We start from the raw sequence: 12727 nt of genomic DNA on the forward strand, positions 1-12727 counted from the left end.
GTATTCTTTGCTAGTAATTTCATTCATTTCTTTCCATTGTATTTTGCGGAGAAATACTAAGATACAAACACGCGATATCATTAACGTGAAAATACTAGTGGCCCTTACATATGTGAAGTAAAGTTTATCTGTCTCGCATTCCTTTGTTTCTCAACATTCTCCTCAGCTCTTTCATCTTTGTAATACATGCTCTCTGGCGACTTGTGATGTCATTGTTCAAAGCCAACGGGTTGTATCCCCTGCTAAACTAGACCCAAGTTTTGTGTGTTCTATTTGTAGAAAGAATTTTAAATTTTTTGAGTAGTGGCATCCAGCTGTCTGTTGTTCTTGCATTGGCCATTGCTTTGATTGCTAATTTTTTGTAGTTCAAAGATTTTAATTGCATCACTCTATTGACTCTATATATCTATGCCAAGTGTCATAAATGCATTAAAATATGAGAAGTACACTATTTGCATAGCATCATTTGCTACTAGTGGCAGAGAACAAACATGGCAGAACTTTGTTAGCAACGTGGTCTTTCCACAGTAAACAAGTTACCTATGGTGAAAGGTATTGAACCCCCCTTGCATTTTTCTGTATGGTGTGGATGTAAACATTAGGCCTCACTACTGGTCAATTTGTTACCACAACCAGATTGTTTACTTTCACATTTGTTGGCTTTACCAACTCGTAACTATATTATCACCTTATGGCCTAACCTAGACCTCTGGCAGTGCTTCAGATCAAGCTGTCACCACAAATCAAGATTTCAGGGGAGGGGGCCGGGTGTCCAATACATAGCTTTAACCATGGTGAGCCCTAAGAATTTTGTGTTTGGAACTCCAATTATATCCAGTGCCTGCAATTGTGAAGATTCCTATAATTTTCTTGTGTTATTGTACCAAAACAGTATTTCTTTAATTTTCTCATTATTGAGAATTAGCCTATTGGTTTAATGTACATCTAAATCATACTCTGCAAGCCATCTAATGGTGTGTGATGGACGGTACTTTCAGTACACCATCCAATAACCCCAACCCTGTTCCTTTCGCAAATAGTGCATGGGAAGAATGATTATCGGGAAGCCTCTGTATTGCTCTAATTTTTCGAGTTTTCTCCTCATGGTCAATACGCGAGATGTATGTGGGGGTGAAGTAATATTTTGTCAGACTTCTGAAAAGTACTGTCCTGAAATTTCAATAGTAAATCTCTTCATGATGCACAATGCCTCTCTTGTAACGTCTGCCAGCGGAGTTTGTTTAGCGTCTCTGTAACGCTCTCTCGCTAGCTAAACGATCCTGTGACGAAACGCGCCACTCTTTGTTGGATCATTTCTATCTCCTCTATCAGTCCTCCCTGATACGGATCCCAGATAGGTGAACAACACTCAAGAATCGGGTGAACAAGCACCTTACAAGCCACTTCTTTCATGGATGAGTTACATTTCCTTAAGATTCTTCCGATAACTCTGGGTTTGGTGTCGGCTTTTCCCACTATTTGTTTTTACGGCAGACACTGTCTCTATCTGTTTGTCATCAGTAGTGTAGCTGTACAGTAATGGATTTCTTTTCCTGTGCATGCTCAATATGTTACATTTATTTATGCTAAGGGTTAACTGCCAGAGCGTACACCATTCATCAATTCTCTGCAGGTCATTCTGCAAATTCTTACTATCTTCTGGCATTGCTACTTTGGTATAGACAACTACATCATCTGTGAGTAGCCTTAAAGAGCATTCGACTCTTTCTAATAGATCATTTACATATACTGTAAACAGCAGCCCTGTCACACTTCCCTGTGGTACTCCAGATATTACCTTTACATCTGTCGATTTAGTTCCATTGAGAGTGATGGGTTGAGTTCTATCTGCAAGAAAGTCTTGAATCCAATCCCGAGTCTGCGCTGATATTCCATAAGCTCATATTTTTCATTAAACAGCAATGCGGGACGGTATCAAATGCCTTACTGAAATCAAAGAACACAGCATCAACCTGAGCGCAGTTGTTCACTGCGCTGTGGATCTCATTGATGAACAGAGCAAGCTGATTATCGCAGGATTTTCCAAAAGCGTCATAATTCTTGAGCATAAGCAACTGAGTCATATGCTGAATCATGAGTTTGCTTTTGTCAATGAGCATACCAGTAGTAACATCTGCATAAAAGAATAATTTCACTTAGTGTTTAGAGGTGAGTCGTTTATGTATAACAGGACCAGCAGAGGTCCTAATAGGGTCAATCCGGGTGAAGTGGTCCAATAAAAATTAAGTTGGTTGCTTGACCATTTTTAATTTACTTTTTATTTTTTTATTTTATTTATTTATTATTATTATTATTATTATTATTTTTTTTTTTTTTTTTTTTTTTTTTTTTGTGATTGCCATATAATAGAGAAGTTAAAAGCAGTTTTTAAAATAATTTATCTTGCACCTTTACTGGATGGTGGCCATTTTTATTTGTAGGCACGTGACGATTTTTCAGTCTGGAGACATTGGTGAAAATTTGAATATCTGTGCACGGGGTGAAGTTACAACATTGCAGTTGACATGATTTTAGAAAAGTGTCCTCTACAAACAGTGTCTATTATACCCTACATTCAAAAGTAACCGGTCAAAATGACCTCCAAAGTTTGGTATCCAAATTTTCAAAAATCCAGTTTTTAGGTCCAAAAATAACAAACAAGGGGTGATTTATGAGAGTCTATTTTATTCCTATAGTTAGATATCATACACTACTAGCCCCATGTAGAGCAAGAACACTTACAAATGTTTCCTTAATTTTTTATGAATTTGGTCTATGGTTGGTCTTTGTAGGCTGGCTTTACTTACTTCTTGTTTTCTTGTACCTCCTACTCCATCACATGCATTTTTACCATGGCAAGATGCAAAAAAGTGTCATTCAGCCTCCAACCCAAAGTCTGCTTTGTGGTTGCACAGATTTGAAAAATTCTTTTTGTTCTTGTACTGACTACCACTTCCCTCTGAAAAGTATATCAGCTTCTCAACCTTGGAAAAATTTTCTTTTATGTAATTTATTACATACTTTTGAAACACATGTACAGCCAAAGTCTTGTGCTCCAAGTAGTCGCTTAGAATGCAAATTGAAGAACTGCAAACTTCATCTTTCTCATTTTTAAAGTAGAGAATAAATGTATGCACTGTTGCCTGGTCATTGACCCAGTGGTATCCTTGTATTGCATCCTAAATCACAAATGTAAAATTTTCTGCAAAATCAGCTAGTACTATGCATTCAGTTTCTCTGAAGTTGTGCTTTTTGTCCTTCAAAAACTTACTTTGGATTTTAGAAACATAGTGGTGACTTTTGAGTTTTTGTAAGTTATCAGCTAAAGATTCCAAGTACTATTCCTGAGATGTAACCACTGTTATCATTTTTGCCCAGTCAGTGTCACAGACCATTAAATCTAGTAACTCTTTGTAGATCAGATCACTGAGCTTTGCACCCGCAATCATCTGTTCGACATTTTGATGATATAAGCAAACACATACAGTGTGTGTCCCTGAGGTTACAACCAAAATACACCACTTAGGGTGGAGGTCACAAAATTTTGACCTTCCAATTTTGCATTCAGGATGAGAATTTTGAAAGCTACATAAATGTCATTTAAATCTGACAGCACTAGTCATTTCCATTTATAACAACTCTCTTTCTATCTTTGCAACCTGGGCACATTCTACTGTTTTCATCATACCTACTCCGGGTCGACAGAAGCGTCCGATCCCACGCGTCGGCTTTGACCCGTGACGTAAGGGTGTTGTCGTGTGTTATGTCATGACTGCGCGGAGTTTGGTTTGAGTGTGGCTGTCTCCAGTTCTGTTTTATCTTATTTTATTTACTTTTCTGATCTGTTCGTTCTATCCCGTGAGATTTTTTTAAAAAAAGACAAAAAACACTAATCAGCTACTGAAGCATCTTTATCTTCTATGGGTTGCAGGGGTTACGACCCCTGGGGAGGTGGGTGGGTATTCATGCATGGCTGTCTTCACTTACACATTGTAGCTATGCAAGGCGTATAAATTTGTTTATATTTAGTTAGCCCCCCCCCCCCCCCCCCCCCCCCCCCGACCCAAAACACCCCATTTCCCGCGCTTGACACCCGTTAGTGTCATTAGGCTTCTTGTGGAAGGTGTGTGTGTTTGTTTTTGTTTCCGCCATATTTGTGACATCATGGGTCAAAGCAGACGGGCGGGATCGGACACTTCCGTATTTCCCCTACTCCTTTCTTCTTTCATGAAATTGGAAGAATGCACTACTGTTTCATTAATTTTCAGGTTAATTTAACAAAATGATGAGAAATGTTGAATTCATTAACTATTTTTTCTCTTGACTATGAGTCAGGGAGCAAACTTAAAATTTTAACTTCTTTCCCTTTAGATGTCACTGAATATTTAATTTTTAATTTCTCTATTAAGCTCAAATATTCAGTGTCAGATGATGCTGGTGATAGATATTCTTCTTTAGAAATAATGTTGGTATCTGTATTATTAAAGCATGATTCCAAGTCTCTTCAAATTTTGTCTGAAATTTGTTGTACCTTATTTTCAATAGCTGCTTTTCTTTTTCTGATACTTAATTTTATTATTTTCGAAGCAGGAGATACGTCTAACTTAGAACAAGCAAAATCCAATATGCTAACAGCTTCCTCATTAGGAATATAAATGTCATTAACAATGTTACATGATTCTGGTTCTGGATTCACAACAAATATTTCTGAGTAACACTTTGGGCACAGGGAATTTCCAGGAGTCACATTATATTTCACTTGGAAAGCTGTTTCACTCACACATAACATGGACAAATGTTCCAAGTTTTATTTCCCTCAAACCTTTAGTAATAGGCTTTTTATAAACTTTTAAGTGGATCACAGCACTTTCTTCTATAAATGTGGTTGTACTTCAGAATATATTTCTTCTCATGAAACTCGCACACTGATGTTACAGAACTTAATCGAAATTTAAACAAAGTTTGGCTAACTTCATGAAAGTTATTGACATGTTTCAGGTTTTGTTTTAAACTGTTTTGTGATACACCTCACTTGCTATCTGTCCAGCAGAGCACTGTTCATCCGTGTTATTGCACTCAAAATTAATTACAAAAGTTCCTATTTTTTAATATTGCATTATTAAAAATAAATAAACTAAATGAATATTGGGTGATAGTGTTAACTAAATATGTCACAATTAAATTTTACTACAATGAAACAATAAACCATTTAAATAGGCAACAGCCATAAGATCAGTTGTAGAATAGGCCTAACGTGAATTATTTCCTTATTTTCAAAAATTCATCTCTTTGTTCACAGTCAGATATGAGTGTTGAAATTTTTACAGTACATTGCTATCACATAGGTGTACAAACTGTGCAAAAATCATATTTTTATATTCAGTCTCACCTGAGATAACTAACCCCAAACTTTACAAAAAATGAAAATAGACAAATTTCAAAAATTTATAAAAAATTAAGGAAACATATGTAAGTGTTCTTGCTCTATATGGGGCTAGTAGTGTATGGCATCTAACCATAGGGAAAGTATAGACTCTCATAAATCACTCCTTGTTTGTTATTTTTGGGCTTAAAAAGTGGATTTTTGAAAATTTGGATACCAAACTTCGGAGGTCATTTTACTGGTTATTTTTTAATGTAGGGTATTTTGTGCAATAGTCAATGTTGTAGAGGACACTTTTCTAAAAACAATCATGTCAATTGCAATGTTGTAACTTAACCCAGTGCAGTGATATTCACATTTTTGCTAATGTCTCCAGACTGAAAAATCGTCGAGGACCTACGAATAAAAATGGCTACCCTCCAGTAAAGGTGCAAGATAAATTATTTTAAAAAACTGTTTCGAACTTCTCAATTATAGGGCAATTGTACATAAAAAATTAAAATATTTAAAAATGGTCAAGCAACCATCACTGTACCACTTTATACAGATTGACCCAATATGATAACCTGTGGTACACTGTGACTATTTGTTGAAATTCCATTAAATATTTCTTTTGTGTTTGGTTGTATTTCTAATGCTTGTTTTCTGTTTTGCAGGTATGATTTTATGATACAAAGAACAATTCCTCTAATCTCATAGTAGTCAAGTTTCCTTATATTAAAATGTCTTGGTCAGCTTGATAGAAAGCTTTTGATATGTCCCAGGAAGTATTAAGAGGATTTTGGCCTCAATCTAATCCTACTGAAGTTATATTTGTACATTCAAATGCAGCTGAAACTGTTGATTTTCCTTTCTGGAATCCGAACTGTCTACCATTTATGATACTATTTCTTTCAATATATGACATAAACCTGATGTATATTAGTTTTTCAAGAACTTTTGAGAAATGGGTAGCAGACTGAAAGGTCTGTAGTTGAGAGAGCAAATTGGATCTTCGTTTCTTATTATTTATTTGCACAGTAACAAGATTCTAGTTATTTTCATTTTTCGGGTATGGCCCAAGCACACATTTGATTCCAAGATCCAAGACATTCAGTGTGATGACATGAATTTACATGATGTAAGAAGCATCTTATTACATGTTACCCATGGTTGTCTTAGGTAACGTATGAAGATCAAACTACGGTTTTTCTTTTACCAAATCTGTCATGCTGTAAGAGGGTGTGGTTTGGGTCTAATCTGACACTCTGCTTAAATTGTTGATAGAGACAGTAGTAACAAATTGTGGGTCGACAGAAGCGTCTGATCCCACCTGTCGGCTTTGACCCGTTACGTAAGGATGTTGTGGTGTGTGACATCATGATGGCGTGGAGTTTGGTTTGTGAGTGTGGCGTGTTCGTGGATGTCGTCGTGTTGTGGTTTGTTGTGGCCCCTGGTGGTATGTTCAGGGCTTTTGTTTGTGTGGTGTAATGGGCTCAGTTTGGTCTTGCTCATTATAAAGAATTGTTAGTGTTGGCTGTGTTTATAGTGGAATTTGTTTCAGTGAGTTAACGATTTAGTGGTTTTGTGTGGAGGTTAATTTAGTGTTGTTTGCTGTAGGTCGTGTAGTAAATTCAGTAAATTAATTGGTTGTTGCTTTTGTTCAGAATGAATATGAAGGATAAAATTAATAGCACGTGTCTGTGAGAAATGATGAAAAATACTGTGTTGAAGCTGATAAAGTTTTACGGCTGTTTGGGAAGTGTTTGATTCCAATTTATGGGATAGGGAGCTGCTGTTGAGCTATATAGGTCAAGGGAAGTGTCAGATTCCAGATGATATTGTGTTTAGTGTATTTGGGGAGTTTTGTGTTGTTGTTTTTTTTGTCATTTTGCATGGTTTTGTATGGGGGTGGATGTCTAAATTTGTTTATATTTAGTTTGCCCCCACCCAAAAACCCCAATTTCCCGCGCTTGTCCCGTTAGTGTCATTAGGCTTTTTGTGGAACGTGTGTTTGTTTTTCTATGTGTTTTTGTGTTTATAATGTGTACATAACGACTTTATATGCGCCATATTGGAATCGTCGTTTATGGTGTTTCCACCATATTTGTGACGTCATGGGTCAAAGCAGATGTGTGGGATCGGACGCTTCAGTATTTCCCAAATTGTGCCCCCTCTCCCCCGACCAGATATTTGGCTGCTGCTTTATGTATTTTGCATGATTTCCAAGGTTAAGATTAGGCAGGATTTAAGAGCACATGTTAAATTGTTGTTGTGAGTGAAACTATTAGTGATTATAATTTGTCATTATTTCTTAATATGATTTGCTGTTTTTGTAATGTGGCAGGTTTGTTCAGGGTGAGATTAACTAGAAACCTAAATGCATAGTTCAAATGGTTGTGAATGAAACAAGCAGTAATGTTATTTATAATTTTGGATTTTACAAAAATTTGACTGCTTTTCTTTTTTCCTTCTTACATCATGTGACATCATGGAGGGTCTGCTGCAATCGATTGTTCTTACAAGGGTTGTGTTCTTGTTATGAGTGGCTCACTCTTATGGTAGATGTTATTTTTTGTACAGTGGTTTTGTAGTAATAGCCCTGTAGAATGTGGTCGGGACTTTGCTATTCATTGGTTATTTATCTGGTTTCGGTTTTTGACCTGTTAATTTTCATTTATCATGTGATTCCAATTGTTTAAAGGAACATGTAGTAGGTTGGTGCATAAGTTCATAGTATTTTTCCATAAATTTAATAAACACAACACATAACAGAGAATGTAGTCATTAATAGTATAGTATTCTCCTTCACTATGTACAACAGTCCAGCAATGCTAGGATAACTTTTCATTTCTGCAACTGTAGAAATCACATAGTTTTGTGGAGAAGAACTCGTCAAACCGTGTTCGTAAAGCATTCTCAATCAGAAAGGAAGCTCCTTGAAGGTTGTTCGATGGAAAGCAGTAAAGGTGAAAATCTGAGGATGCAAGATCATGTGAATAAGGTGGGTGCGGAATGACGTCCTGTATAGTGTTTTTGTCAGTCTAGCGGAAAGTGGGCTGGCATTATCGTGGAGTATCATCACTTCATGCCTTCTTTCTGGTCGTTGTTGACAATAAATGTCATCAGCAGTGATGGTTAAACCTTGCAGAAGTAATTCTTCATGAGTTAATTGATGATGAGTTAGGAGAGATGCACATATGACAATCTGCTGATTTTTGTGATTTTTGGCTTGTGGTACCCATACACCCAATTGTTGAATCTTCCCCATTGCATGCAAATGTCGCGTGATGCTGGAATGATCACAGCTCACAATATTTGTCAGTTCTCGAGTACAGTGACCATTCATTTTGCTACGTAGGTCAACCAAAATATATTACTCAAATTTTGTGGTTTTTTTCAAAAGGAATTCATGTGTGTCATTTCTCAGCCATACAGTTGTTTTTTGGGGGTTGTCTGGTATTCCTGTCTTCATTTTCAGAGCAGTATAGGCCCAATGTAAGCACGATTCCATTTGTGTGTTTTCTTACATTTTCTTGTAGTTCATTCTTGAGGAATTTTTGTGTGCTATTTTTCGATTGTCATTGTTTTGTGCAGGTGTGTCTTTATTGCTGTCTTCATTTGAACTATATAGGTCCAGTGAAAAGTTCGATTCTAATTGCTTGTATTTTGCATTTTTTGTTAGGTATTCCGGAACAACCCTCTCAAGAACCAAGGACCTTGCTGTTGGTGGGGTGGTTTGCTTGTCTCAGCAATACCGATAGCCGTGCCATAGGGTCTCTGTTGACAGGCCACATGAAAGTGTGGTTCATGAAGAGGGACGACAGCCTTTACAGTAGTTGCAGGAGTAACAGTCTGGATGAGTGAAGGATCTGGCCTTGTAACGTCAGCCAGAATGCCTGGTATTGTGAATGGCTGAAAGCTGGAGAAAACTACAGCCATAATTTTTTCCGGGGCATGCAGCTCTATTGTATGGTTAAATGACGATGGCATCATCTTGGGTGAAATAGTCCCCCATTTGGAACTCCGGGTGGGGCTACTCACAAGGATGTCGTCATGAGGAGAAAGAAAATTGACATTCTACGGACTGGAGTGTGGAATGTTAGATCTCTTACTCAGACAGGTAGGTTAGAAAATTTAAAGAGTGAAATGGATGAGATGAATTTAGATACAATAGGAATTAGTGAAGTTCAGTGGTAGGAGGAGGAACAGGACTTATGGTCAGACAAATACAAGACTGTAAATACAAAATCAGGTAGGGTTAATGCGGGAGTAGGGCTAATAACAAATAAGAAAATAGGAATGTGTGTAAGATACTGTGAACAGCTAGTGAAAGCATTATTGTAGCCAAGATTGACACGAAGCCCACACCCACAACAATAGTACAAGTTCATAAGCTAATTAGCTCTGCAGATGATGTAGAAATTGGAGAAATGTATGAAATAAAAGAAATTCTTCAGATAGTTAAGACAGAAAAATTTATTTGTGGTGGGCAATTGAAATTTGATAGTAAAAGGAAGAGAGAGAAAAATAGTAGGGAGACTGGAGGAAAGGAATGAAAGAGGAGGCCACGTGGTAGAATACTGCAGAGAGCATAATTTAATCATCCCTAACACTTTGGTTAAGAATCATGAAAGAAGGTTGTATATGTGGAAGAGACCTGGAAGCTTTCAGGTGGATTATGTAACGGTAAGACAGAGATTTTGAAACCAGATTTGGATAAGTTGAAAGAAGCAGACGTTGTCGAGAGTTTCAGAGGGAGCATTATATGATGATTGACTTGAAGAGGGGAAAGGCATGCAGTAGACGGTGAATGGGTAGCTTTGAGAGATAAAATAGTGAAGGCAGCAGAGGCTCAAATCAGTAAACAGGCAAGGCCTAGTAGAAAACCTTGGATATCACAGGAGAATTTGAATTTAATTGGTGAAATGAGAAAATATAAAAATAAAGCAGGTGGAAGGGAATATAATAGTAAGTTTATTGCAGCCAAATAGCCATACAGATTCAAAGTACAATGATGATGGTAAAAGAAATTAGAAATTTTACATATTGTGGTTTGCATAGTCACTTGGGTAAAATAGTCCCCCATTTGGAACTCCGGGTGGGGCTACTCACAAGGATGTCGTCATGAGGAGAAAGAAAATTGACATTCTACGGACTGGAGTGTGGAATGTCCTTTTGGTACAGAGCTCTATATGGTAACCATTGCATATTTGATGACACAGTTTACACTCACACATTTCATTTGGTTCACGATATGACGTGTTTTTGCAAATATGGTGGTGGAAACCGTTGACTGCCATTCTGGTGATCACGTGTCTCATCTCGAAGTTTTCCTTTGTCCATGTTCAGTCAATCATGGTGCCCATGCTGTAAGATTCTGGAGGTATGGCTTCCCTTTTTTCCTTCAAAGTTTTAAATTGAGTTTCCAAAGCGCTGCTGTTGGGTAGCATCAGGTTTGCCCGTAGGTCTTCAGTGAGGAAGGGTTCCCTCGCCAGCAAGTATACGAGTCTGGATCGTGTTGTTTTGGGAGACCCCTATTGCTTTTTTTTATATATTTAGCCTTCATTCTTTCTAGTGTTGTTAGGTTTTTCACTGTAAGATGTGGTCCAATAATTTCTGTGCCATATGTCAGTATTGGGAAGATTTTGGCTCTGGATAGTGCCATTGCTGTCTCTAGGCTGAGGAATCTAATTATTGTATTTCATGGATTGCCATTATTGCTTCTCTGTGACATGCTTTGTGAAACATTTTGCAGTTGTTTATATTGTGACTCCTAGAGACTTGAAGTCCAGTACAATCTCCAGTTTTCTCTCCCGTATGAAGATCTCAACTGATGCAGGTGCTCTTCCTCCATTTATGAATATTCCCATTTCTGTTTTCGCCACATTTATTATGAAGCTGTGCTCAACATGCCAATCTCCCATGTCCTTTGTGCCTATTGCAATATCGTCTGCATATGCATATGAGATTACACCCTCCCTTTGTTCTTACAATTTCTTCCACTGCAAGGGTAAATGACAGAGGACTCAGTGGATCTCCCTGGAGTACTCTGTTTAATTGGAGAATCGGTTGCGATAGGGCGAGGTTTTCCGATACCCTTATTTCATTCTATCACAGTATTGCACTTATGATTTGTGTCCATATATTTTCTCCTGAGTTTTCCTCTAGCTTTTTGCTCATTAATTTTCTGTTTATAAAGTCAAAGGCTTTTGTGAATTCTATGAAAACTACATAGAATTTTTCTCTGGCTTCAAGAGAGTCTTATACTCTCTTTAGCAGGAGTTCTATTGCACTCAGAGTTTATCTTCCCTTCCTGAACCCCATTTGGCTTTCAAGGTGGTGTTCGTTGATTGTATGCTTTATTCGTTCTCTTATTATTTTTGTGAACACTTTGAAAGCTAAGTTTTCTAGGGCTATGCCTCTGTATTTGCTAGGGTCCTTGACGTCTCCTTTTCCTGTGTAAAGCACTTTTACTATTGACTGTCTCCACTGTTGTGGAATGTAGGCTGTTTCTATGCACTTGTTGTATAGTTTTGTACACATTGGTGTTAGTATTTGGGCAGTGTCCTACAAATATTTGCTATAAAGTCTGTCAGGACCTGCAGCTGTTTTGTTCTTGGTGCTGTTAATGGCATCTTTGATCTCTTCTGTGGCCAATGGGTTCCATTCCACAGTTGTTTGTGGCATTGTATCCTCTCTGCCCTCTGGTCTCCCTTTTAGTGCTTCCTTGTTTGGTGTGTTGTCATAGTGCGTCTCCCATATTTTTGTATGGACGTAATGTCTTTCAGCTCATTTTCTGGGGCATAGCACAATGTATTGGTCTTTCGAGGCTTTCTCCACTAGTTTCTTTCTTTCTCTTGCCTGTAATGTTCTCTAAAGGAAAAGAAGAGTTTTCTTATAGATATTTAGTTTTTCGGCATAAGTCCCGAGGAGTATGGGGTTGTTCGTGCAGTGTTTTAGTTGATGTAGGCTTTCTAGTACATCTTTTCCTAGACTGTAACACTGTGTCCAACCATTTTTTCGCTCTTCTTTTGTACCTGGAATTGGCAGCCTGTCTTACTTCTCCTATCACTTCTGTGGCTTCCTTTAGTCACGAATTGTCTCTTAGCATTTCGATTTGTTTTATGTCATCAGATTTTGCTTCCACTTTCCCGAAGTCTATTGTTCTTGAAAGTGCTTCTTCCTCTTTTTCTTGCACTTTTCGCCATGCTCCTTAGATGTTTATTTCCAGAGGGACATGTTTCCGAAGTGGTGTGTGGGCTGCAGTTCAGAGAAGCAATATATTACCTCTGAATGGTCCCCTTATCAATGCAATGTCTATTGTACTTTCGCCATTGTGGCAGATATGAGGTGTGATGGGAA

General features: G+C 37.7%; 1 protein-coding gene across 3 annotated transcripts in view; it reads left to right on the forward strand.

Annotated features, from left to right (window-relative positions):
• LOC126108453 (putative nuclease HARBI1) overlaps nt 1-12727 on the forward strand; it is a 52889-nt gene that overhangs the window by 4319 nt on the left and 35843 nt on the right. Inside the window, exon 5 of one of the 3 annotated variants that reach the window (XR_007523528.1) lies at nt 9048-9485. The exons of the other annotated variants lie outside the window; for them this stretch is intronic. The gene's annotated coding sequence lies outside the window, so the exon portion shown is untranslated. The remainder of the gene's footprint in view (nt 1-9047; nt 9486-12727) is intronic. 3 annotated transcript variants of the gene reach the window in all.

The sequence above is a fragment of the Schistocerca cancellata genome, chromosome 11 (assembly GCF_023864275.1).
Source record: "Schistocerca cancellata isolate TAMUIC-IGC-003103 chromosome 11, iqSchCanc2.1, whole genome shotgun sequence".
Lineage (NCBI taxonomy): Eukaryota > Metazoa > Arthropoda > Insecta > Orthoptera > Acrididae > Schistocerca > Schistocerca cancellata.